The following is a 27,991-nucleotide window of genomic DNA, read 5'->3' on the forward strand; positions in this document are numbered from 1 at the left end:
CTCTAACAAGCACTAATGAATTCCTAGGCTCTTGTATTTATATAGTGCCTCTATCATACCAAAAGGTCCCAAGGCACAGCACAGTACTGTTACGTAAAAAAAAAATGATGCCTAAGGAGCCACATAAGGAGAAGATGGGGCAGAAGAAGCATCATAAAGGAGAAGAGAGAAGTAGAGAGACAGCAGAAGGCATGAGTGCCAAACACTAAAGTTGGGGATCCCCAATGCTGTGAACTGGAAGAACACAGATACCAAGGACGGTTGTGGGCTGGATAAGATTACAGAGGAAGCAAGGGTGAGGCCAGAGAAGGACTAAAAACAAGAATGAGAATTTAAACGTTGCCCAGGAGATATCAGTTTCCCTGAATCTACTAACAGTTTTAGTCCGCCTGCTTTCTGTGGTAAAAGTACATGGCAATTCAGATAAGTAACCTTCTCCTGTTAAGAGCCTCTGCTTTTTGGCTGCCAAACAACAATGGTTTGAACAATTAGTGACCTGGATTAGACATGCACCTCTCTAAAAGGCTACAAAACATCAGTGTCAGCAATGGCCATTATACTCCATGAGCTTACTAGGCAAACCTCATGACATAAAAAAATGTCTACACATTTATATCTAATATATCCTTCCTCCCAGGTGTCCAAATATGCTAAGGATGATGTATGGCTCTCCTTAAAACTTGCACTCTTAAGTCACATCAGCAATACTCCAGAATGCGGTGAGATGTCAATTATCCCTGACTCAATGCAGTATGCCATGATTCAATTATGAATGAGATGAGGAGCTTAGTCTAATGACTTGTCCTGCATTGTGTCATCAGCTAGCTGAGTTTAAAATCCATTGAGTTTATGAGGAAAAGTTTGGAATAGACAAGATTTCAGACCTGAACTGAAGAGGGAAGATTTGTTGCTGGGCATTAGAAAATTATACACTCGATTATCAGGAATTCTTTCTATGCAAGCTGATTACCTGTGTGTTACGGATATGGAGAGTTTTATTCCTCATATTACACAGAGGTAATCTTTCCTGCACCAACACTCCCCGGGAGACCTTCTTGACCATTACATTGATTTTTTGAAAGCTTTAATAGGATATAAAATTCTGATAGCTTTAATAAAATAGGGTTATTGCGCATAACAAATCAGTAACAGAACTCTATTAATTAATCAGCAACAACGTGCGTTTATGTCATACGTTAAGCAATGAAAACCATTCCAACATCATTCACGGACAATTCAGGGTTAATTAATTTTTATTCAATGGAATGCAGGCTTCATTGGCAAGGCCAGAATTCCATTGCCAATAAACGGAGTAACTTGCTGAGCCATTTCAGAGGGCAGGTAAGAGTCAACCACATTACTGTGGGTCTGCAGTCGTAAGTGGGACAGACTGGGTAAAGACAGCAGATTTCTCATCCTGAAGCACATTACTGAACTAGATGGATTTTTGCAACAATCCAGTCATTTCATGATTACCATTTTTAATTCCAGATTTCTTTAATTACTTGAATTTAAAGTCATTTGCTGCCTTGGTGGAGTTGAACTCATATCTCTAGATCTATAATTCAGGCTTCATGATACCACTCCAGTAATTTAAGCACAGTGCCACAGTCAAAAGAAGATGGCAGTGAGCTGCCTCCTTCAGCCACTGGAGTCCAGATGGGTGAAGATACTCCCATCATGAGTAGCAGTTTTGATACGACTGAGTGGTTTTGCTCAATGAGACAGCGAAATATCAACCACACTGCTGTGGGTTTGAGTGACACACAAGGTAGACCTTCTTCCCCAAAGGAGATTAGTGCACTGAGTATGTTTTTATGATTATCCATAGTCATCATTACTTCTACTAGGTTTTTATTTGAAATGTAAACAAATTAATTCAATTTAAAGCCCACTGTAGCTGTGGTGGGATTTGAATTTGTGTGTCTGGATCATCAGGCCACTGGGTTACTGGTCCTGTAAGAGAGGGAATATCATAAACTACCACTTGGAAATACTCATCTAAAGATAGGGTCATCAGGTGGCTATAAATACTTGTGATGTTAAGCCACTGTGAAATGTGCATATGAAATAAACAATTAGATTCAAGCCACTTAACCGGATAACTTCTGGTCAAGCATTCAATTCTACAGTGACACTTTTAAGGTACATGGTCTATCAGTGTTCCAGGGTGTTATTGTTATTACTTTCCATGATGAAAAGGATTTGAAGACACTGAGACCTGTGGAGAGCGCTCAAAGCAATCTGGCCATTCTAAGTGAAGGAGGAACACCTGAGAAAGGACAAGCACAAGGATTCCCTTTGACTGGAACATGCAGAACCTCCCACACAACCCACCACATTAACAGCCTATGGATTGGTGCATTTTTTGGTTCATGCTAAGCAGCTGAACAAAAGCCATTATGCTAAATGTATCAATTTGCTCTTAGGACTGACAGGAGGGAAATGACAAGTACAGTCTGCTAGACCATTTCTAGCTATCTGGGACAATCAAGGATTCAATGGTCACAGTCCATTTAGTTCTTTGGAAAACAGGTAATCATTTTAAATGGGATTGAGTTGGTAAAAAATTGTAACAGTATGCCTTGTGTGCTTGCCAAGCTGAGAGAAATGAATATACTGTGGTGTGAGCCAGTCACTTATTTTATGGTTCTGATCCTTTCCAGCTTTGCCCTTGCCTGGATGTGGAATGTTACACTATCCTTTGAAAACTGAACTGAATGATCAGTGACTAGGCCATTACTTGTTAAAGTGTCTATGGGCCGTTTCCTGCTTTGGGCCCAATCACACCCAGCTGAGTTAAGAACATTAGGCTTGATGTAACAAGAGAATAGCATTATGCCCTCTCTTTCATCTAATTTATGGATAATTGACATTGTCAACAACTGTCCTCAGGTCATTTAATCGCCAGAGGGAGATTAGAATTTCCAGGAAGATAAAGCCCCACAACCTTTGCACACTGAAAGCAATCAGGCAAAGTCTCCCACACATCAATCTGACATTACAATCTACATTGTACAACCATAATTACAACCGTTCAACACACAATATTCATGTGGCCTCAGAAACAGATGGCTCGGTATTCCTTAGAGTATTTGGTTATCTGAGTCTCTACTTACCTTCATCTCCTTCAGTACTATCACTACCAGAGATTTATAGAGCGTTATTTCTTAAAGCATATCAGTGTGTTCCAAGACAAAAGCATTTGGAATTACATGGTGCACACAATTTCTGTAATTTCATAATTAAAGTTTAGATTAAATAAGAAAGTGTAAACCAGAAAGTCCTTACAGAATCAAGTCTCATCCCCCCTCTCTCCAATCAGAAGCAATCAATTCTATCAGTGTCTTACCCGCAAGCTATGGGCGAGAGGGATTAGAACAGCTCAGTGGGTTAATACACATGGTCTTATGCTTTCAGCCCAGATAGACAGATTCAAAGTCCTTTCGGGTTGCTGGATAGCTAGACTCTGTCCAGGGCTTGATTTGGATGTCTACCTGCAGTTGTCCAGGGCCCACACCATGCCTTTCATTTGGTGTTCCCACTGCAAAATGAACACAGAAGGTGACGGCTGCTGTGTCTCAGTCTTCAGAAGATGCTGGTGGTTATCAGTGTCTATAAGCAGCGTATGCCCAGCTCCAGGCTGTGCCTCCCTTCTGGCACAGTCACACAGTCATTGATGGGATGCCAATGGTCAGAAGTGTCATGGTACAAAAAGAGAACAATAGAATTCATGCCCCAGGGCACTGTTTCAGACAACCCCCATTGGACAGGACGTCACCTATCAGCCTATCAAAGCAGGACCAGAGATCTGAATCAAGGGCCGACATATTTATACAAAGAACATATCTGAGAGAAGTTGCTGGCGGCATAGCCTCAGATTTAGGGTGAGAGTTGTTTTGTGTGAGAAAGGCCAGGATTTACAGTTGTGGGCTTGCTATGTTGGCACCGGAAGCGTGGCAACACTTGCGGGCTGCCCCCAGAACACACTACGCAAAAAAAGATGCATTTCACTGTGTGTTTCGATGTACACGTGACTAATAAAGATATCTTACCTTATCTTAAGTGGTGGGCGGGCAACAGGGATTGGGACCAGAGCCAATGGGACATCTTGCCTTTGGAGTTGCGCAGCCAGGCCAGGGCTCCTAATGATTCCCACCCACTAAGAGTAAAGAATAAAACTTATCTGACAGCCACACAACTTTGGACCATTTGAGAGGAGTCAGGCCAACACTTCTGCCCAGTTAGAGTTAAGCATTTTACGTACCACCAGACTTAAGGACAGCTTTTACCCCACTGTGATAAGACTATTGAATGGTTCCCTTATGACCTCACGATCTATCTTTCTGTGACCTTGCACCTTACTGCACTGCACTTTCTCTGTGGCTGTGACACTTTACTCTGTACTGTTATTGTTTTTACCTGTACTACTTCAATGCACTCTGTACTAACTCAATGTAACTGCACTGTGTAATGAATTGACCTGTACGATCGGTTTGTAAGACAAGCTTTTCACTGTACCTCAGTACAAGTGACAATAGTAAACCAATACCAAATACATATGCACGGCCCTTTACCCTCACCACTTCTGCAGCTGAGGCTCCCACCAATCACAAAGTACGTATTCATTTAGAGGTTTTGCTACCGTGACATTGGTTGCAGATTTCAAGCCTTTGATTGAAATGGTATCACGCCCAGGAGTCTCCACACTAAGCCTGTTATGTGCATAGATGACCATGCCAGAACTTCCACACTGCAGGGAGTTCCCCTCCACTCAGTTTTCAGGTAAAATTCGGTTACGTAGACCATGGAGATGTAGTGCAATGGGAGTGAATTTCAACAATCTTTCATTTTTACTCCAAGTGGCAACATTAGCAACACATCACTCAGACAAAGGAACTAAATGCCCCTTGACGGCTACGGTACATCACCCTATTACAGACATTTCCTTTGTTCCACCCATCACCCTGCCCCCACCTTCTCTGCTACGTAGACCAACTTGCTTTCTCTCTTTCTCAGTTCTAATGAAAGGTCTCCGACCTGAAACATTATCAATTCCACAGGTGCTGCCTGACCTGGTGAATTTTTCTTGCATTTTCTGTTTTTATTTGAGTTTTAGGCCCCACTGGTTTTTGGCTTGCAAGCTCGAAATGAATCCAATTTAAATGGATCAAAAATGGTTTGAATTTATTGCCAACGACAGCAGTTCTGCAGATATATTAATTAAATTAAGGGAAAGAGGATCCACAAAACAAGTCTTAAATCTACCTCCTACCATCCAAATCATGAAATGTTCTGTAGCTGAATGGATATTTTTTTAAAGTTTTCAAGTGTGATAGGTCAGACAGCATTTAGTAATGATGGTATGAATAAGATAGCAGCACTGTTTTAATTTGATATATTGTATTCAAAGTTACCTGAAGGCCACCAATGGCAATAATGATACCTTTATGGTTTCATTATCACTCACACAGTTATACTGACAGCTTTCTTTCATCATTGTGATTGTAACTGGCTATGATTGTAACATTCGTACAAATCTTGTCCACAAAATATCATTAATTTATGACTTTTTTCATCTAAAACAGATAGAAGCTGACATCATATGGCCTGGTAATAACGTTAATTATTTTCTGTGATAATTCTGTCCCCAGTAAAAACAAATCACTGTTACCTCAAGAGGCATTCGACCCATCTTCCATGCTGTTTTTTTTTAAGAAAATGGACTGCAATTCATCCTGAAGTTATATAAAAATCCAAACCTAATAGAAATGGTTTCAGGATGTGAAAAAAATTTCAGTGAAATGGACTGGAAAATGAAATGTTTACTTACCTGTATTAACATGGGCTGGGTATCAAGTGTATTAGTCGGTGGCTACAGTGCCCATTTATTGTCTTGTTTCTGGGACAGGTTACAGATGCCTGGAGAGCAGAATGTCACAGTTAAAAAGCGGACATGTAATTAGGTAATTGGTAATTGGCTTATTATTGCCACATGTACCAAGATACAGTGAAAAGCTTTGTTGGCATGCCATCCAGACAGATCATTCCATACATAAGTACATTGAGGTAATACGAAAGGAAAAAGCATTAACAGCATGCAGAATACAATGTTACAGGTACAGAGAAAGTGCAGTGCAGGTAGTCAAATAAGGTGCAAGTGCGATGAAAACTATAGAAATAGTTTGATAATCTACTTGATAGATTAGGTTTTTATGCAGGATTTCCCCTCAAATGAGTAAACTAATACATAGAACCTTTGTGTGGATTGCAGATAGAATTTGATGTATTCTTGTTCCTCTTTACCTTGTTTCTAGCTTTCTGATAAGATGGTGTCTGGGAAGATCTCCAACCCTCAGTAATTACAGGTGAGAAGCCATTTCTCTTTTCCCTTCGTTTTCCAGAGACATTGTGGTGCATTGAACCCAATGAGTCAGAGGAATATATTCCTCCCTATACCCAGCTCTCGTTGCACATTCCCTCATGTTATGACAGGAAATTATTTGCTGTATTGTGTGGTAGAACTGTCACTGGAGAGCAGCATTTTATCTGTCTGTACACCTTGGCTCTGAAAGAGCGAGTCTCACACACTAGCTGTGGATAAGCTATCCATCTAATCTCAGGGTGACGTGCAAACATGACCTTGCATTTTCACCAGTAATCTTTGTCTAGAGATGGGAAAAATAGAACGTTATTCCAAATAATAGCATCCTTAACCTTGATGAAGATAATATTTTCCCCTTCCTCCACCCTCATACAAAATAAAACACTGTTGCATTTAGAAGATACTTTCCATTGGAAAAACTATTTCTGATCTCTCTGAGTCCAGAATTTCCAAATTCCTGCCAATTGGTAATAGTTTTGTGCTGACTATTCACAATGGAACAAGGCTGTAACCGCTCCAACTGATTCCACATTGGATCTTTCCAGCAAACCTTCACCAGAGTCCTGAATGGACTCAACTCCTAATTTCAGGGGCCAGATCCCCCACACAATTCATTATTAAGTCTGGTCTCTGTCCACTGTTAATACACTTTTTATTTAACAGGTTTTCTTTCACTTTCAGACCCAGCATTTTCTTTTTCTACTTCAGCTGCACTTAAAGTGGAAAATCATCTGGCTTAGATAGGATGCATCTGACGTTGTTGAGGGAAGCCAGGGAGGAAATTGAAGAAACCCTGGCCATAATCTTCCAAACATCTATAGATTCCAGAGTGGTCCCTGAGGACTGAAACACTGCAAATGTTCAAATGTTACACCCTTGTTCACAAAAGGGGCATTGGGACATATCTAGTACTTACAGACCAGTTGGTTTAACCTCATGGTAGGGCAAGCTGCAGGAACAACAATCAGAGGAGAATTAGTGGTCACTTTGCACAATTGTTGATTGATAAGGACAAACGAGCAATGGATTTTCTGAAAGCAAATCGTGTCCAGCTAACTTTATAAAGTTTTTTTGATGAGGTAGCAGAGAGGGTCAAGGGGATAACAGGGTTGATACGATACAGATGAGCTTCCGAAATACATTTGATAAGGTGCCACATAATAGATTTGTCACCATGACTGAAGGCCATGGAATAAGAGCGGCTCAACACTATGGATAGACAATTGGCTAAATTTAAAGTTGTGGTAAAAGATTGTCTCTTGGATTAGAGGGAAGTGAACAGTGGAATTCCCCTGGTGTTGCTACTTAGTTGGAACTGGGTGCGCAGGTCACAAAATGCAGAGAACACAAAACCCGGAGACTGGTTGAACTTCAAGGAGAGAGAGTGAGAGAGTCAGGCTGGGGGAAAGGGTGGATAGGTGGTATTTGAAATTTAATGCTGAGAAAGGTGAAATGTTAGGGTTAGTAATCTCGAGGCAGATTAGGATCATAGAGTAATAGTGTCGTAAGATAAGATTTCTTTATTAGTCATGTGTACATCAAAACACACAGTGAAATGCATCTTTTGCGTAGAATGTTCTCGGGGCAGCCCACAAGTGTCGCCATGCTTCCGGCGCCAACATAGCATGCCCACAACTTCCTAACCCGTATGTCTTTGGAATGTGGGAGGAAACCAGAGCACCTGGAGGAAACCCACACAGACACAGGGAGAACGTAATCCTTACAGACAGGGGTCGGAATTGAACCTGGATCGCTGGCACTGTAGTAGCGTTACGCTAACCACTACACTACTGTGCCTGCCTGTCATACAGCACAGAAATAGGCCCTTTGACCCACCATATCCATCTTGACCATTGTACTTATCTATACTAATCTAATTTACCTGCATTCAACTGCAGCATTCAAGGGAGAGCTGTATAAGTATCTAAGAGGAAAGAAAGTTGCATGGCTATGGAATGGGGGAGGGGTGTATTGAGACTAACTCAATTGTTTTTGCTTCTTTCTGTGCTATCACCATTCTGTGGTTTTGTAATTATGCCTCTTTATTTATTATTTACTCCATTATATAATTCTTTATACTATTAGACAGCACAATCTGCAGTTAACTGAGGGCAAGAGCAGGGCATTCAGCCCTTCAAGCCTGCTCTGCCTTCAGATCATGGTCAATCATTTACCTCAACTTCACTTTCCCAAGTTATCTCTATTTCCCTTTGAGTCCAAATTTCTATCATACCAACCTTGACTCTATATAATGACTGACTGTTAACTTAGATAGAGAATTCCAAAGATTTGTAATTCTCTGCATTAGGAAATTTCAGCTCACCTTGTCCCTGAATGGTTGACCCCATTCTGAGGCTGTGGCACCAAGTTCCTGACCTTCCATCCAGGAAAAATATCCTTCAATGTTCACCCAGTCAAGATCTCTCAGAATCTTATACATTTCGAAGAAGTAACTACCTGTTTCTTCTGAACTCTAGTAAATAGGTCTCATCTACTCAATTTCTCCTCTTGGATAATCTCAAGAAGCAGACCAGTGAATTTTTCGTCTAAATTCCTCTTCCTTCTCACCTTCTTAATGAAAGGGCGATACGACTGAGACCTCTCACTCTCTCACCATCCCACCCTATCCCTCTGACCCCGCCCCCGAATCTGTGAATGTTCATCAAAAAAAAAACTACACATGTCATTTGCAATCACTAGAGAAGTGATAGTGGCTGCCAATCAGATATGTGCAACCGAGCACCCAATTCCCCAGAATACACAGAAATCCATGAGTAGATTCCACGATGAGTACTTACCCAAATGTACATTGTTGTAATAGCCTGTTATGTAATAAAGCCTTACTGCTCAGCTCCATACTATTTCATATATCAAGTCAATAAGACTGCAAGACAGACTGTGATGCAAACATTTCATTACACTAATTAAACTCATTCCATTTTCAGTGGGTAGATTAAAGTGGCTTGGGTGCCTTACAGTTTGAAAATCACCCAGCTTTTTGTATTGTTAGTTCAAAACCTCCAGATGAAGAAGGTATCTAGCAAGAAAATTACATTGGGAAAGGGGAATTAACATTACAATTAATAACGTTAGCACTTGCTTATATGTATCCTGAATAACATGCAACATTATTAAAGTAACCACTAACATCACATTTTGTACTGCTGGGCTTTTAATCACATGCCTGACAGATAGCTAAGACCTTTAAAATCACTGAGTTGCATACTCTACATGCAGAACTATATCTGTATCTAACTGAAACTTTAAGGTTTATTGCTGCAAGTCAATCAATTAAATTCAGTCATTGAATAAGAAGAGCTCCCCTTGGCCAGGTACAACAACATTGTCATAATCAGAAGGGAATTCCAATGTAATGAATTTGCATGTGTGCAGACAGCTGTCGTTTCTGTACTGACTATGTTTAATTTTAACTTACGCTACACAACCAAGATGGATTTTATCTCCATTTTCAGAGTTAACCTTTCATGTGTAGAAGCCATAGCTGTCAATATTGAGCAGATCTGAGGCAAGAGATGTTCAGCTGGTGTCAAACACGTTAAGCTAAACCAACATTTCAGTTTAAGACATCTTTTGCCCCATCGCCAAAGTATTCTGCAAACGCTGCTCCCAAAACATTAAAGAAAGAAAGGTTGGAAGATGTGTAAATAACCAATGAAACATAACAAATGGGGAGATGCAATAAAACAGGAGTGACAGAAATGACTTGAAATTAAAGGCAGATTGAAGATGAGGATATACCTAAAGTTTGATGACACTGTGCAGGAATGGTTGCTGATGTCTGCATGTTTGTCCTTTAACATAGTACAGCACTGGACAGGTCATACAGCACACGATGTTGTGCCGATCTAACAAGGTAAACAAGCAGAGGGTGGTTTCGATCCATCGACCTCTGGGTTATGGGCCAGCACGCTCCTGCTGTGCCACTCTGCTGTTGGATTTAAAGGAGATCTTTAACTACCACAAATTATGTAGGAAAAGCCTCACCTCCATTGCATATTCTGGGTTTAAGTCATTCTCCTTCAAGACACATTGAAAAAAATGTGGTTCAAAGAAGCTGGACCTCCCAACATAAATGAGCCCCATTCCTGCCTCCTTCTCCACTCCCCAAACTCTACCAATGGCATTTGTCATGTAGGGGTCAGCTGCAATTTTTGAAGGAACCCTGAAGATTTTCAGGCAGTAGAAACAAAGTGAAAATAAATGTGTCACTTATTATGTGCTAACTTTGTTGATCTTGGGTCGCATTTAAGCTGGCTGCATTGAGCTGGGACACCAGCTGCTTTGCCATTATTTCCCTTCCCTGACCCACTGAAAGAGCCACAACCATTTTGGAATAAGCTTCACGAACCAAAACTGGCCAATTTGTGGCTTTACTAGCCCAGTTTGTATTCAGCCTAGTTTGCTTTGATCTGCATGTGATTTTGGGTTGGCACATTTCTGTGCTGTATGACTTCATGATTCTATGATCCAGAGACTTGCAAACAAAGTTCTAGTCTGAGGTGGGGCTGCACTCTAAATCCGAGATCAAGTGTTAAATTCTCAGGTGGATGTAAAATGTCCTAGGGCACTATTCTGAAGAAGAGTGAAAGCATAATCTAGCCAGTGTTTGTCTCAACTACCAGTACTAAAATTAGACATTATTAACCTGGTATTTTAGAGAGCTGGCTGTGCGTAAACTGGCTGCAGTGTTTCCTCATTTGTAACAGCGACTGCACTTTAAAAGTGCTTTGGGACTTCCTGAGGATCCAAAAGATGTGATATAAATGCAAGTCTTTCCCTTTCTTAAAAAAAGGCAGAAAATGCAAGAACAATGCAGTAGGTCACCCAACTTTTGTGGAAAGAGTAGAAGAACGGACAAAAGGGGACCCTTTTTCAATAATGAAATATATATACTGAGCAGGCATATCAATCCATTCATATTTGGAAGCCTGGTACCCAAGCTCCTCTCAGCATGGGCTTTAATTCCCCCTTTTATTTAAGTGCACTCTGTTTAAGAGCTCTCTATACTCCTCACTGGGAACTCAGACATTGTTTAAGAAAGCTCAATACAAATTTCAAGAACAATAACTGTTCTTTCACCCAAGCCCCATTCAGCCTCTTGCTTTGCAAATTAGCTTCAAAAGTTAAATATATCTTCATTTCACTCATTACTTATACATATTTCACCTTTTGTTTCTATATTGGGACACAGACTGTTCCACCCACCTGGACTCAATAGTCCAGATGCCATGGGGGGGAAGGGTTGGAGATAGAGTTGGTCTTCCTCACCTTCAAGTCAACTGATGAGCAACTCTCTGGCAGCACAGAGTAGAGGCCCCTCTCTTAGAATGCCCATAAGAGGCTTTGACAGAGGACAAGCTAACAGTGGATCACTGGCTTCTATCAAAACTGCAAGCTTCAACCTTAATTCTCCAAATGCTAAAATCATGTAAATAGTGTTTACAAATTTCAACCTTTCAAAATAAAAGAATTAAATTCTTTAGAAGAAATTAAAATTATAAGAAATTATTAAAAACATTGAATAAAAGAAAAATAATATACATAAAATTACCTTGCTCTTTGTTTCCTAACCCACAAGCTGAGTTTTCAAAATCAAAAAATGACAGGTTCTAGAAATCTGAAATAAAAACCAGAAAATGCTGTAAACACTCAGCAGGTGAGGCAGCATCTGTGGGGAGAGAAGCAGTCAATATTTCAGGTCAAAGAGCCTTTGTCAGAACTTCCTAAACTGAAACTCCTTTTCGCCTGCCATGAGCTCAAGCCACCATCTTGGTAAAGGAACTGAAGCCAGAGATTGGAACAGCAGCTCAGAGACTGTCTGATTGCCACTTTAAGTGCCTTGACTCCATCTCATATGATCCAAGATGGGATTCACCATGAAAAGGACACTATGTGGTTTTAGGTGTCTTGTTAGAATGGCCCTGGGTCAAGATCACAGATGGAAGGAAGATGTGAGACCACATGAGCAGCCACCCCAGCTTCAGGAGAGCAGGCCAGGGGTCGGGGAAGGTGTACTGGAACTTCTACACACACACACACTCATCCTTGTATTTACTGGATATCCTCCCTGCTCTGCTTCACCTTCACCAGGGGTTGCAGTGACATGCCCAGCACATTTGAAGATAGTTCTGGTCCTGGACCAACAGTAAATGTGATACTTAGTGTCAGTCAGGGCATTCCACAGTGTCTGCACAAGGAGCTCACACATGAAAATTTCTGGCAATCAGTGCTACATCTGCAAGCATCTGTTTATATCTCCAGGCAAATTCAAATCATGGTAATCAGCTTGCAGAAAAGAAATTGGCTTAGAAATTGAAACATGCAGCACTGCTTCACTCAGGGCTACAGGTGATGATTTAATCAGAATTTTGATTGTGAATTGTAATGGCAAAGTTGTAGCCTACTTTGTGCATGCTGGGAGTTTGCAGAGTAGGCAGCTGCTGATGGCACTCCCTGTACAAAGCTGATTGCTCTTAAACAGTCAAGCTAGGCTGCATCCATGTGGCTAATGCACTGTGTGAAGCATCACAGAACATGATGGAAGTTTTCTAATCAATGAGCCAGGAATCCATCTCAAGGGTACAGCTAACTTACACACAACATAGAACAGTACAGCACAGTAACAGGCCCTTCAGCCCACAATGTCTGTACTGAACACGATGCCAGATAAACTATATCTCTTCTGCCTGCACATGATCCATATCCCTCCATTCCCTGAATATCCATGTGTCTGTCTAAAAGCTTCTTAAACACCACTATCATATTTGCTTCCACCACTACCCTTGGCAGCCAGTTCTAGGCACCTACCACTCTCTGTGTAAAAAAAATTGTCCCACACATTTCTCTTAAACTTTCCCCTTCTCACCTTAAATGCATATCCTCTAGTATTTGGCATTTGTACCCTGGGAAAAAGATTCTTACTGTCTACCCTATCTATGCCTCTCATAATTGTATAAATTTCCATCAGATATCCCCTCAACTTCCACCGCTCCAGAGAAAACAACTCAAGTTTGTCCAACCTCTCCTTATACCCTCGCCTTATACCCTCCTCATACTCTCTAATACAGGCAGCATCTCAGAAGACTTCTTCTGCACCCACATCCTTCCTAAATTGCACACAATACTCCAAGCGCAGCCTAACCAAAGTTTTATATCATTGCAACATGACTTCCCAACTCTTATACTCCATGCCCTGACCATTGAAGGCAAGCATGCCATAAGCCTTCTTTACCACCCCATCTACTTGCATGGCCACTTTCAGGGAGCTACAGACTTGGACCCCAAGATCCCTCCGTACATCAATGCTGTTAAAGGTCCTGCCATTAACTGTATACTTTTCCCTTACATTTGACCTCTCAAAGTGCAACACCTCACACTTGCCCGGATTAACCTCCATCTCCCATTTCTCCTCCCATATCTGTAACTGATCTATATTCTGCCATATCCTCTGATAAACTTCTTCACTATCCACGACTCCACCAACTTACTAACCTATCCACCTACATTTTCAGTCAGCGCACAAACAGCTTGTTGGTTTGATGTGAAGGGATAACCTCAGTGCAACATGAAAGATCTTGAGTGGCTTGGCAGGGGCCATTTCCCCAGGTTGGTGAGGCTTAATCTCAGGATAGGATGTCAGCCACTTCAGAGGGAGATGAGGAGGAATCTCTTTTCTCAGATGGTTGTGAACCTTTGGAATTTTCTACCTTGGAAAACTGTGGACTCTGAGCCATTGTGTTCTCAATGCTGAAACACTGGACTAAAGGGGATTCTAAGGTATTTGGGCAGGAAAAGAGAGTTGAGAAAAGTTCCAGATTCTAGCATGTGCAGTCTCTTTCTGTCTTGAGAACAGGTGTGAGGGACTGAATGGCCCACACCTGGCCCAATGTCTTAATTTTTATGAATGGCTTCTAACAGCAACTGGAGACAGTAAGCACTTCTCCCCCAGAAGGTGCAAGCACAGCTACAGGTAGCATCAGCTGGCTTCACCTAGTGTCAGGGAGTTTTGAAATTTACCAGGTTATAAGCACTAATGCAGAAGGCAGCATAACAGGTGCTGAATAGATGCTACAATTGTGAAGCAAAAGCATAAATTTTGTGTGTTACCTGCACCTGGTCCACCTACCACAGGTAAGTCTTCCACTGCAGTTCCAGTGCATAATTTACACCACAATCCAGTTGCTGCCTTGAAGAGATTTATTTTGCACCTACACCACACTTCCTCAAGTTAGTGTTGTTGACCCCAGCTCTAGGTGGGTAAATATTCCAGTTCCCCGCAAACACCCACTAACGTGGTAAGCATGAGAAGCCAAAATGGCAAAATATCAAGTGGTTTCAAATGCTCTCTTGCAGCAGTCTGATATTTCTTGAAGACACTGGTGGCAGATTAGATAGGGTTGGAGGGCAGGGTGAAATGGGGAAGGAGAGGGAAAAATGCTGTAGAATTTCAGACCACTTATCCACTGATGCGACTAATGAATGCATTATTTATATGGCATATTTAAATTCATGAAATGAACTTTTATATTAGACCTTCTAAAAGTCTTCCTGCACAATGTCAAGCAAGTGCTTCAGGAAGCAAGGGCCAGAAATGTATACTTGGGGAAATGAATCAGTTTTGGAACAATTTTGGATGGCTTCTTGATCATGAAACGATGGTGTTGACCTTGGCCTGTGCTTGATGGGCTGAGACACAACATAAGTTAAATAATCCCCTACTCCTGGTTTCCACAGATAACAACAGGTGGAAAATGTTTATTTTGATATTTAGGCAGAGAATTACCAGATGGATAAGCAATTGTGACACAAACGATGCGTGCAAACCCTGAACAAATATAATTGGATCCTGTTATTTACCATGCTTCAGGACAGGAATGGGAATTTTACAATAACTGCCCTTACAATGGTTAACAATACCAGTGTTGGCCTGATTCAAGGAACATACAGCCGTTCACAGAAATTTATCTTGTTATTGCACAGTATCTGTACTTTCATTTTGCGCTGCTTGTTTATTTTTATTACATGAGTGGCACTGAATGATTCTTCTTTCCAGTTTCCTCTTCCCCACCCACCTCCTCTCCAACCCACTGATGTCACCTCTATCCCTATAGCATACAACCATGTGCAACAGCCAGCTCCTGATGCCTTGGCCAACTGATCAAACCTGATGGCAGGACGACATGATCCAATCTCAGCCTACTCTTGTACATTTAATATTTTTCCCTTCAATGTTAATCCAATTCATTCTTACAATTGATTTGGCTTCAATAGGCATTTATGGTAATGCAATCCAAATGCTTAAAACGTTTTGACTGAAAAGTTGCACTTCCCCCTCTTTCTGGATTTTGGTACTAATTTTAACTGCATATTCATGTGCTGTCAGTTCACCAACTAGGAGAAACAAACCCTCATTATTTAACCCCACATTCTTCTGAATGCTTTTACTAGGTTTCCTTTAACCTCCTCTGCTTTCAAGAACATAATGGTTGTTTCCTTCATCACAAACTGTAAACTTTCATTGCAGTAAAGATAATTTTCACCTTTTAAAGTGGCCACAATATCCTATCTGCAATACAGCCTGTAAACCTGTACACACTGCTACAACTGTGGCTTAACTGGTGTCCGTTATTCAACTGCCAGCAATGAGAACAACAGGAGTAGGTCATTTAGTCCCTTGAGTCTGTTTTGCCATTTACTGAGGTCATGGATAATTTGTGATGATTTTCCCATATCATGTAGATTAACAAAAACCTATCACTGGCAAACTAGCATCCACCTCTTTTGCAGGAACTTGATCCAAACTGCTACCAGGTGGAAGTGTTTCCTAATATCCCTCACAAGGCCTGGCTCTAAACTTCAGACTCTGTTCCCCTCATTCTAAACTTTCTATTCATCACCGTGCCCAAACTAATAAGCCTGGATCTTCCACTAAATGGCAAGCCACCCAAGCTCACCAGTTGCCTGACGTGCGAGTCATAGAGGGTCACAGAGTTGTAGAGCACAGAAATGGCTCTCCAATCCAGGAAATATCCTGGTGAATCTCCTCTGCACTCCCTCCAATGCAATCACATCCTACCTATGGAACTGCACACAAAACTCCAAGTGCAGCCTAACCAGTTGCAACATAGCATCCCAACTCTTAAATTCTACGCCCCAACCTTCAAAGGCAAGCATGCCATATGTCTTCTTCACCACCCTATCTACCTGTGTTGTCATTTTCAAAGAACTATGGACATACCCCAAGGTCTCTGATCATTAACAGTTCTTTGGGCCCTATCATTTCTCATCTATGTTCTACCCTTATTTGACTTCCCCAAATGCATCACATCTTATTTGTCGAGATTAAATTCTATCTGCCAATGTTCTGCCCAACTTTCTATCAAATATACATCTGCTGCAGCTTTAGACAATCTTCTTAGCTTTCCATGAAAACACCGATTTTCATGTCATCTGCAAACTTACTAATCATACCTCCTACAATCACATCCAAGTGGTTAGTATATATCACAAACAACAACATTCTCAGCACTTATCCCTACGGTACAGCATTCGTCACAGACTTCCAATCAAAAAACACCCCTCCAACAGAAGGCCTCAAAGCCTTGGCAGTCAAATGAACCACACCTCCATTGGCTTCCTGGCCGTCAGAGCTATGACATTTGCAAACGTTCAAAGTAATAAATATTTAAACTGATAAAAATCAAACACCCTAACGTATTATATTTTCATAAAAATGAAACAATTAAAAATACTTGAAAGCCCTTAAAAATAATTAAATAAAGAAAAGTTGTAAATGTAGATTTAAATTACCATCCTCCCTTGAAGCCTTTCTTTCCCACTTAAGTGAATGTGTTTGCTGGGCAGATCTAAGCCAGTGCAGATTCAGCAGGCAAGTCTCCACTGAGGAATTTGATGGTGGATTGCACTTGGGAATCACCAGCAATCAGTTCAGTGCCCCAGAATCTCAACTGGGGGCCACTTACTTCATGCTCCTGGAAACAGCATGCTCTGAACGGCTGCTCTGAATAGATGGGTTTGCATATGACATTAACACCAAACACAAAAATTCTTTCACTTGCATGACCAATAAAGATTACCACAAGGCTTCTTTAGACTTAGTGCATCTTTTGCAATATTGTATTGAGAGCATTCCACATATCCAGTAAATAAAATCTTGTGCTCAGTTTCAGATGTTTCCTGCTAGAAAATTGGCTTGCAATCCCCTGTGGAGTATTGTTGACCCAGATGCCTGGCACAGTTTACTGTTGGCTTGTCCGTGCACTTTTCTTCTAAGTAGTGTCAGCTGTGGCTCAGTGGGTAACACCCTCACCTCTAAAGCATGAGATTGTGAATTTTAAACCTCACTTCATGGTTCACAGACATCCACTCTTTAGAGAGTGCAGGATGACCAGAGGGGCCATCTTTTAGACGAGACTTTGAAGTGAGGCCTTATCAATTGATTCAGGTGGATGTGAAAGATCCTTTGGACCATTTTCAAGGAAGAGCAAGGGAGTTACTCTTGTTGGGGCCAAAATTGACCCTGCAATTAACATCAGCCCAGATAGCTTGAACATAGATTCAAGCTATCTGGGCAGTATCACACTCCCATTTGTGTAAGTTTGCTGTGCACAAAACTGGCTGCTGTGCTTCCCACATTAAGACAGAGACCAAAATCATGAAATGTATTTCATTCACTGCTCTGAATAGAAAAATCCCTGGTTGAAATATAGCAAATGCAACTGATGGTAGTTGCTTTTAAACACAATTAACATAATATGATATTTACTGTTCAATAACAGCCTTGCAATGGCAACAATGGGATTTACAGACTGCTGCATAATTGAACTCTATATTAAAATGGTTCTCTTTGTGATCTGTTTATGTAAACAGACATCAAATCATTTCAGGTAGAGCAAAATATAATTAACAGATAAATTTTATTGGTTAAGGAGAATGCTGTTTGGGAAATTCAATTAGTTCAAAGACAGCTATTAATCTTTTCCCCAGCTGCAGTACATATAGAGAACGATGTTATAAAAATCTAAGTCTTTCTTTTTGAATGACTTCAAGGTTAAGATCTGAGAAACGGGTATTAAACATGAGGCAGAAGGAGGATTGGTCCATCGGGAAGGCAGTTGACATCTGGACCATCATCAGATACTGCTTGAATAACCCTGTCAATATCGCTATTGATCTTCAGTTCAAGGCTCCAGAATTTTCAAAACTGTTCCTTTCATTCTAGCTGCATGCAAATCATCTGGTTACCACTTTGCACAAATTTTAGGCTATCTGATCATTAGTATTTCTGATAAGAGTGGTGCAAGCTGTTTCAATATCAGCCTATTTGGATTAATTTTAAAGGGATACTGCCCTCTTATTTTTAGGCTATTTTTTCCTGCCAGGATCTTTGACCATGGGATCCAACTTCCATTAAAAATATGAGGCTATAACTTAAAGCATGTGTTTAAAACTCTGTCTTGAATTTGGATCCAAAGTTGACTCAGTGGCAGGAAGGAAAGGGCAATGGTTCATGGTTCATTCAACAACTGGGAGGTTGTCTGTCATGAGGCACCATAGGACTAACTGATAGGACCCTTGCTTCTTGTGATACATGTCAATGATTTAGATTTGACTGTCACAGCCATGATTAAGAAGTTTCCAGCTCATACAAAATTTAGAAAGAAACCTATAGATTGCATATCAGGGTAGAGGTTGGATTGCAGAAAAATGACAACTAGAATTGTTATAATGACACAGAAGGAGGCTGTTCAGCCCACTGAATCTATGCTGGCTCCCAAGGCAGTTATCCCGTCAATTCCATTCCCCCTCTCTTTATTTCCCTGTAGCCCTGCAATGTATTCTCTCCAACACAGGCCCATCAACTTCCCATTGATTATTTTTTGGTACTAATCTACACTAACGGGTAATTTACTTTAGCCAATTAAACCACCAACATGTCTTTGGGATGTGGGGGGGAAACCAGAGCACCTGAAGAAAACCCACCTGGTCATTGAGAGAAAATGCAAACTCTACACAGACAGCACCCAGGGTCAGGAACAAACCCCACGTCACTGGAGCCATGAAGCAGCTATACTAACTGCTGTGCCACTGTGCAGACTTCCTAAGTGTGAGTCAATGCACTTGAGGAAGGCAGGCAAGATAAAGGAAATGTGTGATAAATGATAGGATAATGTAGAGGAATAGATGCTCCTTGGAGTGCATTTACGCAGAACCATAAAGATAGCAGGATTGGAAAGTGGATATGTAAGATGACAAAAAGGATCCTTTACTTTAGAATATGACAGAAAGGAGGTTTTCATTAAATTATATAAAATGCTAGTTAAGTGCAGCCAGAGAACAGTGAACAGTTCTGGTCATTCCAGTACAGGAAGGATGTGATAACACTAGACAGCATGCAGATGTTTATGAGGACGTTGCCAGGGCTGGAAGCTTGTAGATGTGAGAAAACATTGACGAGGCTGTGGTTATTTTTTTGAATAAGTAGAGGGAGTGAGGAGAAATTTATTTGAGGTGTATGTCAAAGGCCTATAAGAAATGGAAAGGAAGGAGAGGTCAAAAACTGGAGGACATAGGTTTAAGGTAACTGGGAGAGGATTAGAGGGGAGATGAGGATTTTAGCAATGCTCATATCCTGAAGTAATATTCCAGTGAAGGGCCAAAGCTTGGATAATACTTGCCTGACCAAATTAAAAATTCCACATGGAAACAAATGTAAAATTACATATCATAAATCTGAGCCTCCTGGCATACCAGGGTACTCTCTGAACTTGAGAAACAAAGGACTGTAGATGCTGAAATCTAGATGAAAAACACAATGATGTAGGCCAGGCAGCATCCATGGAGAAAAGCAGGCGGTCAACGTTTCGGGTCAGGACTCTTCTTCAGGACTGAAGATAGGAAAAGGGGAAGCCCAATATATAGGAGGGAAAAACAGAGGCACTTAATAAATGGAAGTTGTCATTGTTGTAGCAGCTGGAGCCTGTCATCTGAAGGATCTCAGAGCCAGCTAGATGGCAAAGTGGCAAAACAAGCCTCTGGGCCAAATCAAAGGTTGAAACTGCTCCTGCCAAATGTGCAGGACCTTAACTTCAATATATTTTTCTGAGAATTTAATTATTGCCAATCTTTATTCCTGCCGCTACTGTATCAATATGCCACTGGGCAAACTCCTCAAAGGAAATGTGCACATTTTCCTCCCATTACATTGGGAGTTAATTAGGCTGGTTTAGTTCCCCAGAACTAGCATTGCCCCAGATGAAATGGTTGGCTTGTATGTCATAATGACAGAAGCTACTGAGCAACTTTGCAATACTCACCAACGTCAAAGGGTCACCACAACTCTTCTGTATACCTATTGCTCAAAATGCACAGAAAATGGCTCCTGTGGGTTTCTTTTTATCAATGGTGAAATATCCCATGTGCTGCCTCAGGATCAGGTGGTAATGGGGGCAGGTAAACCACCCCCAAGTCTGCTCCTTCTAGATGACTCTTTTAAAATTGCACCTGAGAATTAGAAGATCTTTATCTTTACTTTCGAATTGGCGGTGTTGGGGATGTGCTGCTGACAACATGTGCCTCTCCTTTCTGGCCTAATATTTATTTTTCATTAGGTTTCAGAAAAAGATTTCAATGTTAACTGAGCTGAAGCACCAAGGCTTAAAGTTCCTTCACACGATGCACACTCTCACTTTGAAAACTTTGCTGCTGCTCATCCTGTTGAACTTATTCAAGCAGGACACCGATCATCATACAACTTTCTCAGCCATGACTAAATGGAGCTGTACAACACAGCATTACTGAACATGGATTCCATGTCATTTTTGACCCTATTCAATGTACTGAGCTGGAGCTAAATTTTCTATCTTAGCCTGCTTTAGTGTGAATGACTCATAGTATTTGTGGGCTTCAATGGTTCCAACTGTACCTGATCTCCTTTCCTCTTCTTTCTCCCTCCTCAAGTTCAACACATGCTCCCCATAAAGCTGGAAACAGGAGCTGGGTCCTCATGGTGCTGTGGTGATGCAAAGTGTGGCAATCCACAAATTATAACTCTGCTGACTATTGTAGGGGTTTTCCAAAGCAGTTTAGGCAGAGGAACCACGTGCCACTGGTCTGATCAATCATACATTATGTGGCAGCAAGGCTCTTGTTGTGTGCATGCTACCCACGTGCATTGGTTCTGCCTTGGACCCATGAACAATGTTGTCCACATTTGGCCTCTGTCCACCAAAAGATATTCTTTGTATTGCCAGTGTGACTCAAGTTCAGATGGCATTGCAGAGTGAAGGCATCCTGACTGTTGGCATCAAACTGAGCCTTAACATTGACTGGCCACAGACAGTGGGGATGCATAATGCTTTCAGTTGCAGTACATCTAAGAGTTCATATTTGGTGCCTGCAAAGCAGTGTGTTTCAAGTCAGTGGCACCTTACACCACTGAGAGCCTGCAATCCTTACAAAGCTTCAAGCTTTCTTATTTGCTGTTCTGGCAAGGGAGAATAGAATGCATTCAGCTCCCTTTGAAGAGGGGCTGTCAGTCCTTTCCTTCATGCAATAAACAAACAGATACTGTAGATTTTTCCAGACCCACCCTAGAAGGACTTCAACTCGTATAAGTTACTGGCCACATTGATTTTGACAGGCACTGGCAATACGATTCCCTCCCTGCTCTGAGGGTGCAGTTGTAATTGCAGTAGGGAGGTAGACTTCAGTGAATAAGCTTTTTCTGATGCACAAACATCTCACACTGTTCCATGAGATTCAGAGAGGACATACTGGTGGACAATGACCCCTACTGACAATCATTCCCTCCCTCCCTTCTCTTCTCTTTTCTCAGCAGCTCCTTCTGATCTGCTTGCCCGCTGCTGCTTCTCCTGGACATAAAGCGTGGGGGAAAACTGGACAGTGCAGAAGCCTTGACATCAGCATAAAATCCTTCAGCGGCCGGCACACCATTGCCTGTAAAATGCAGCAACTTTTAAAGATTCCAAAAAGCAACAAACTCAGGCACGTTATAGCAAACAGCTAGTTAAAGTCACTCAACTATTAACCTGATAGCAGTGGGATATTCTCTTTAGTTAAGTTTTGATGGGGTGTAGGGTGGTCATTTGTACTGCTGAATGGGAGGTTAACTGTACAAAGGTAAGATAGTGCACTTGTTTGAGGGATGGATGTGAAATGGCACAATTGGCTCAGCAATGGATGCTGATTGAGGCCACAGTTGCTTTCTCCTTGGCGGGCAATAGCCCCACACATGCTAGCTCCCTCAGTAATATGGCATTTAGCAAGACATGTACCAAAAATGTGTACATGAGGATCAGGTGCCATCTTGGCTTAAATTCAGCACCAATATCGCACAAAGGTCACCACATTTCGCAAGCTGATTTTTAAATTAATTTCTGTGTGTTTAAGCTATTCAGGGTTTTTAGAGACAACATGCCATCAGCAAACCAAGGCTCATGATCCCTTGAGTATTCTAATGACCTAGCTCTATTCTATCCTTTGTTTTGTTTTGGATGTGGGGATTGCTAATGGAAATGTTTATTTTACAATCATGGTCTTCTTCTGAAAAGCCTTGGGCCCTTCCACTGCACAGCTTGCTCTAAGTGGCAATGCAGAAGTTATAAAAAACACAGTTGCTTAGTAAGGTGTTTCATTTTCAAGTGCACATCTTATTAGGAGTTCTTGGCAATAGTGTCACAGCATGCCATGTGGGATAATGATTCCTTTTACCATAACTACATAATAATCACTCTTTACTTTCATATTGCAAGGTTCTGAAAGGTAATGAATGGCTGTCAATGAAACATGTAGCTGATGAGAAGAACTGTCAAAGCAGCTGATAATAAGGGCTAGCTAATGTAGAAGCAATTACACTTGGATCCTGAAGTACTTACTGACCAAATCAACAAAATGTTCCAACCAAAAAAGCAATATTACTCGAGCCTTGCATTTCGAGAACACGAAATTGTTCATGAAAATTTATGCAGAGTATGTGTTTCAAGCACTTTCTACCAATCTACAAGGTGTGAATTATTTCATTACTGACTCATTTGAAATGACTAAATTATATAATAATCACAATGTTGTAACAAACACTTAATTTTGTGTTTCCTGTGCATAATCAAAGTGCGAATTGTGTTGAATGTTATAAATTCTTTTTTTATTTCAAATGTGTTTTATTTCCTTTGAAGTATGTTCCCACACCATCCGGGTCTCATTAGAGCATGTGCCTCTCTCTGCCCCAAAGGGCAAGGGGATTCCTGAGGCCACATTACTTGTATTTCAATTCTTGATCTCAATCCACAGGAACATGTAATGGAGGATTCATGCATTCCTGATACCACTCTTTACATCCACTCACTCTATACATCAGTCATCCAGTCCCATGAAATGTTTGATGACTTCAATCTATATCTTCATATCCCAAAACTTTCTGGACATATTCATTGGACCACATCATATTGACCCAAGCCAGCCATCTAGACCTGTCACACACAGTTGCCTCATGCTTGTCCTTAGCTGGTCCAATTCCAAAGGTGTTACCTTGCTGATCCAAAGTGTTCCAGACTCCGGTGGGGATCTGAGCCATGGCGGGGCTTCAAACAGTGCACTGAGAACCACCCCCCACCCCCCCACCATACCACCACTGAAAATTTTGAGAGGAGGTAAACACAGAGGAATCAATGCTTTCAGATGTATTTGACATTCAGAGAAATTAAAGATTAAGTAAATAATGTAAACATTTTTAAAATTAGGTGTTCATTATTATTCAAAAGCTTTAATCTAAACTAAAAGAGTTTGTAAACAAGGAACTTACTGCTGATTGTGTGGAGTTTGCATGTTCTCCCTGTGATCGCGTAGGTTTCCTTCGGGTGCTCTGGTTTCCTGCCACATCCCAAAGAGGTGGGTTAATTGCCCACTTAAATTGCCACTAGTGTGTAGTTGAGTGATAGAATCTAGGGGGAGTTGAGGAGAATGCAGGGAGAATAAAAAATGGTATTAATGTAGGATTAGTGTGAAGTGGGTGGTTGATGATCGGTGCAGACTCAGTGTGCCGAGGGGCCTGTTCCTATGTTGTATCTCTCTACGACTCTTTGCTTGATGTCCACAGCCTGACAATCCTCAGTGAAATCAACAGGACTCTATTTGGAGTCCAGTGACTGAGCCAGAGAGATCCAAGCCCCTATTTATAATGGGTCTGTTATCCAAAGTGAGGAGAATATTTCTTCTGGTACATTGTCACTTATAATGCTTTTACTAATGGAAACAAGTCCCTCAACAATTGTTCTACCTACTAGTATAATTAACCAAAACTATTAAGCTGCATCCCAATGAGATAAGAGAGGAAGCAAGGTTTGTGGAGGGAATTCCAGAGTTTAGGGCTTTAGCTGCTGTGACAAAATTACAAGTGGTGGAGCCATTGGTGAAGCAATTAAAATTGAAGATGCACAAAAGACTAATGTTAAAGGAACACAGATACCTCAGAGGCATGTAGGGTTGGAGGGGGTTACAGAAAAAAGGAGAGAAGAGGTCAAGGAAGGATTTGAAACCAAGGATAAGAATTTTGAAGTTAATATATTGCTTAACAAGGAGCTAGTGTAGGTCAGCAAGCACAGGGGCAATGGATTAATAGGACTTAGTGCAAGTTAAGGTATGGGCAGCACAGATTTAGACAACTTCCAAGTTTATGGAGGGTAGAATAAGGGACACTAGCTAATAGTGCAGCAGAATGATCAAGTCTAGAGGCGACAAAGGCATGGATGAGGGTTAACCAGCAGGTAAGTTGAGGAGGTGAAAAATTGAAGTAAAGAACTTCAACTGTTTTCTTCCCCCAAACCTTTACATAGAAAAATAACCAGAAATCTCCGGATCATGATGGCTGAGCTTTTTTTTAGGTTCTATTCATAGCACAGATCTTTGTTGTCCTTCTTACTACCTTTTCTAATTCATCAGTATTTTTTGGAAGAGATCTGACCTTATCTCAAATGTCTTCAAGGTTTATTCCAGTATTTGAAAAGCTTTTTTCTTAATCATTATTAATCACAGTTCATTCGTTAGTCAATAATCAATAACGTCCTTTCCATTCCTGACTTTGGTGTTGAGTATTCCTTCATGTTTTAACCAATCCCAGATTTTAATCTGCAATGAGTCCCGAGTCTAAGAGGGAGAATACCTATCATGCACTGCTCAACACAAATCAAACTAAATGACATACTGAAGTAGGTACTTTCAGCTTGCTTATTATTTTCTAATAGTCTGAAATAGGATGGAGTGAATCTGATTATAGCTGTATATTCACTCGTTATCCATGAAACATCTGTTTTCCTTTAACCATCTACTAATGAGTGTATATCCTTTCTTATCAAACTGTCTGTGTAACTTGATTTTCCCTCTGGTTTGCAGAAAATAGTTTTTCTAGGAGAAGGGGACTCTACTGGTTCCTGAGCCCTCTTGGTAATTCAACTAGTCATTAGGAAGTGTCTCATTTCCAGATTATTTTCCCCCTTCCACTAAGGAAGTGCGCAGCCTCTGTTTGACCTCTTCCCCCCGATGGTCAACCAAGATTGAGAACTGGCCCTTTGGGGAATCACAAATATGAATCCATGTCCAAATAATCCTTCGTGCAATGCATTGCTTCAGGCTAGAGAATGAGCTCTCCTGTAGAGTTCAAGGAAATAGCTGGCACTTTTGAAACAGTAAGTTGGCTTTTATTTCTTTGTGTAAAATGTTAACTGCCCTTTTGAAAATGCTTTCATTTCCCTTCTTCCCCCTTCATCAATTAACCCCTCTGTTTCAAAATGTACAAAATGTCTGATCCCTTTCTGTTTAATCATAAAAATCTCTACCAAGCCCATTAGAAAAGTTGCAAATCACAGAATAACCCGAGTACTGCTGAATTTATTGTGCTTTTAATATCCACCTGAAATATCCATCAACACCATCAAAATACACAAGGGAATTTCTATTGTTGTTCTCATACTGAACACTAAGAAGATCTATAAACCCAAGGTAAAATCATATCTATGTTTTATCCATCCAGTCAGATTTAACTCACTTTCATTACTATACATACAAGCAGAACATTTATTTCTCATTGCTTTTGAAATTGAGACAGATTCCCAGCTGCCAGTGATTTCTCTGCTGCTTTTTAACTGGGATTGTGATGGCATGAGATACCTTGTTATATTTCGATTGAATCTGGAATTGTTGATAATATTACACTACTGATGGCATGCTCGCTTTATTGTGATCCAAGGAAAAATGTTCAGAATGAATAAGTCTTGGCAGATAATGAATGGAATTCCAACCATAAAGAGACTTGGCCGTTGTTAGAATGCTATGAAGATGGTACCAATGTGTGCCCTATTGTATTTTTCAAAGAGAATAGATGTAGTTAAATCTGAAGATGGAGCCTGACTGCAGTGTTTACTTCAGTGTTAACACCATGTAATATTTAGTTGTTCATAATGGTAATCAACTGTTTCCATGACCTATGCTTCTCGCTGAAAGTCATCCAATTCCAGATTGGATCAGGATTGGTGACATATTACAAAGACACCTCACAATGTACTTCAGAAACTACTGTTCACACACTTGAACTGCATGTTCCTTCTGGCAGAAGTTCTTTGTATCCTTCTTGGCACCAGTCCTACTTAAACTGGAAGCACCAGGTTTGCCTTGAGTGATGAAAAGTGCATTTGGGCATCTTGGGATTTTAAAAGTAGAAGGTATGATATGATGCTGGAAAAGTACATCAGTTAAAGCAAGTGGCTGGAGAGTCTATCGAAATTACAGTGTTAATGACAAAGTAGGGAAATGCAGAGGATTATACCTCATCTCCCCTCATCCCTGCCCCTCCCATACCCACCTGGAGAATATAATTTGAGGATACCAAGAGTAAAGTAATGCAGATGCTGGAAATTTGAAGTAAAAATGGAAAATCCTGGAAACACTCAGCATGTCAGTAAGCATCTAGAGAGGAAAATGTATTTAACATTTCAGGGTCATGATCTTACATCAGAACTGGGAAATGTATGAAGTTAAATGAGGTTTAAGTTGCAGAGGAAAGGGGTGGTGGAGTAGCAAGAATAAAAGGGAAGGTCTGTGACAGGGTGAAGAACCTAAATGACACAAGTGGCAGTGGTGTCAGCTGAGAAATGACGAAAGAACTTGAGGATGCATGGGTTTTGTGGCAAATGCAGAACAGATGAAGATAACATTTCCTCATGAGAAGGGCAGCACTTCCTGCTAAAAAATATATTTTACACAGACTCAGACTCTTTCCTTTCCCCTTTGTTAGCTTGCACGCTGTTACCAGTATGACAAAGATTAAATTGTATCCATATTATAGGCTGAAATGGCCATCTGCCCAGTCTGTTCTAATAAAATCCAGCCCTGCAAGGAAGCCACATCACACACATATATCTGCAGGATTAAAAGATCAATTTACTCTTTGTATTGCGGCTTCCTCCCCATTATTAAAAACGTATGGTGCAGAACTTCTATTATTAAGACTGTTAAGTAAAGAATAACGAGTGAAGGATTTAACTAAACTTTACGATC

General features: G+C 40.8%; 1 long non-coding RNA gene across 1 annotated transcript; it reads left to right on the forward strand.

Moving 5' to 3' along the window:
* Positions 1-2,435: 2,435 nt before the first annotated feature.
* LOC127576136 (uncharacterized) lies at positions 2,436-8,410 on the forward strand. The gene is made up of 3 exons (XR_007957174.1): positions 2,436-2,535; positions 6,318-6,368; positions 7,067-8,410. It is a non-coding gene; the product is annotated as an uncharacterized LOC127576136 (long non-coding RNA).
* The last annotated feature ends 19,581 nt before the right edge of the window (positions 8,411-27,991 follow it).

This window comes from Pristis pectinata, chromosome 1 (assembly GCF_009764475.1).
Source record: "Pristis pectinata isolate sPriPec2 chromosome 1, sPriPec2.1.pri, whole genome shotgun sequence".
NCBI lineage: Eukaryota > Metazoa > Chordata > Chondrichthyes > Rhinopristiformes > Pristidae > Pristis > Pristis pectinata.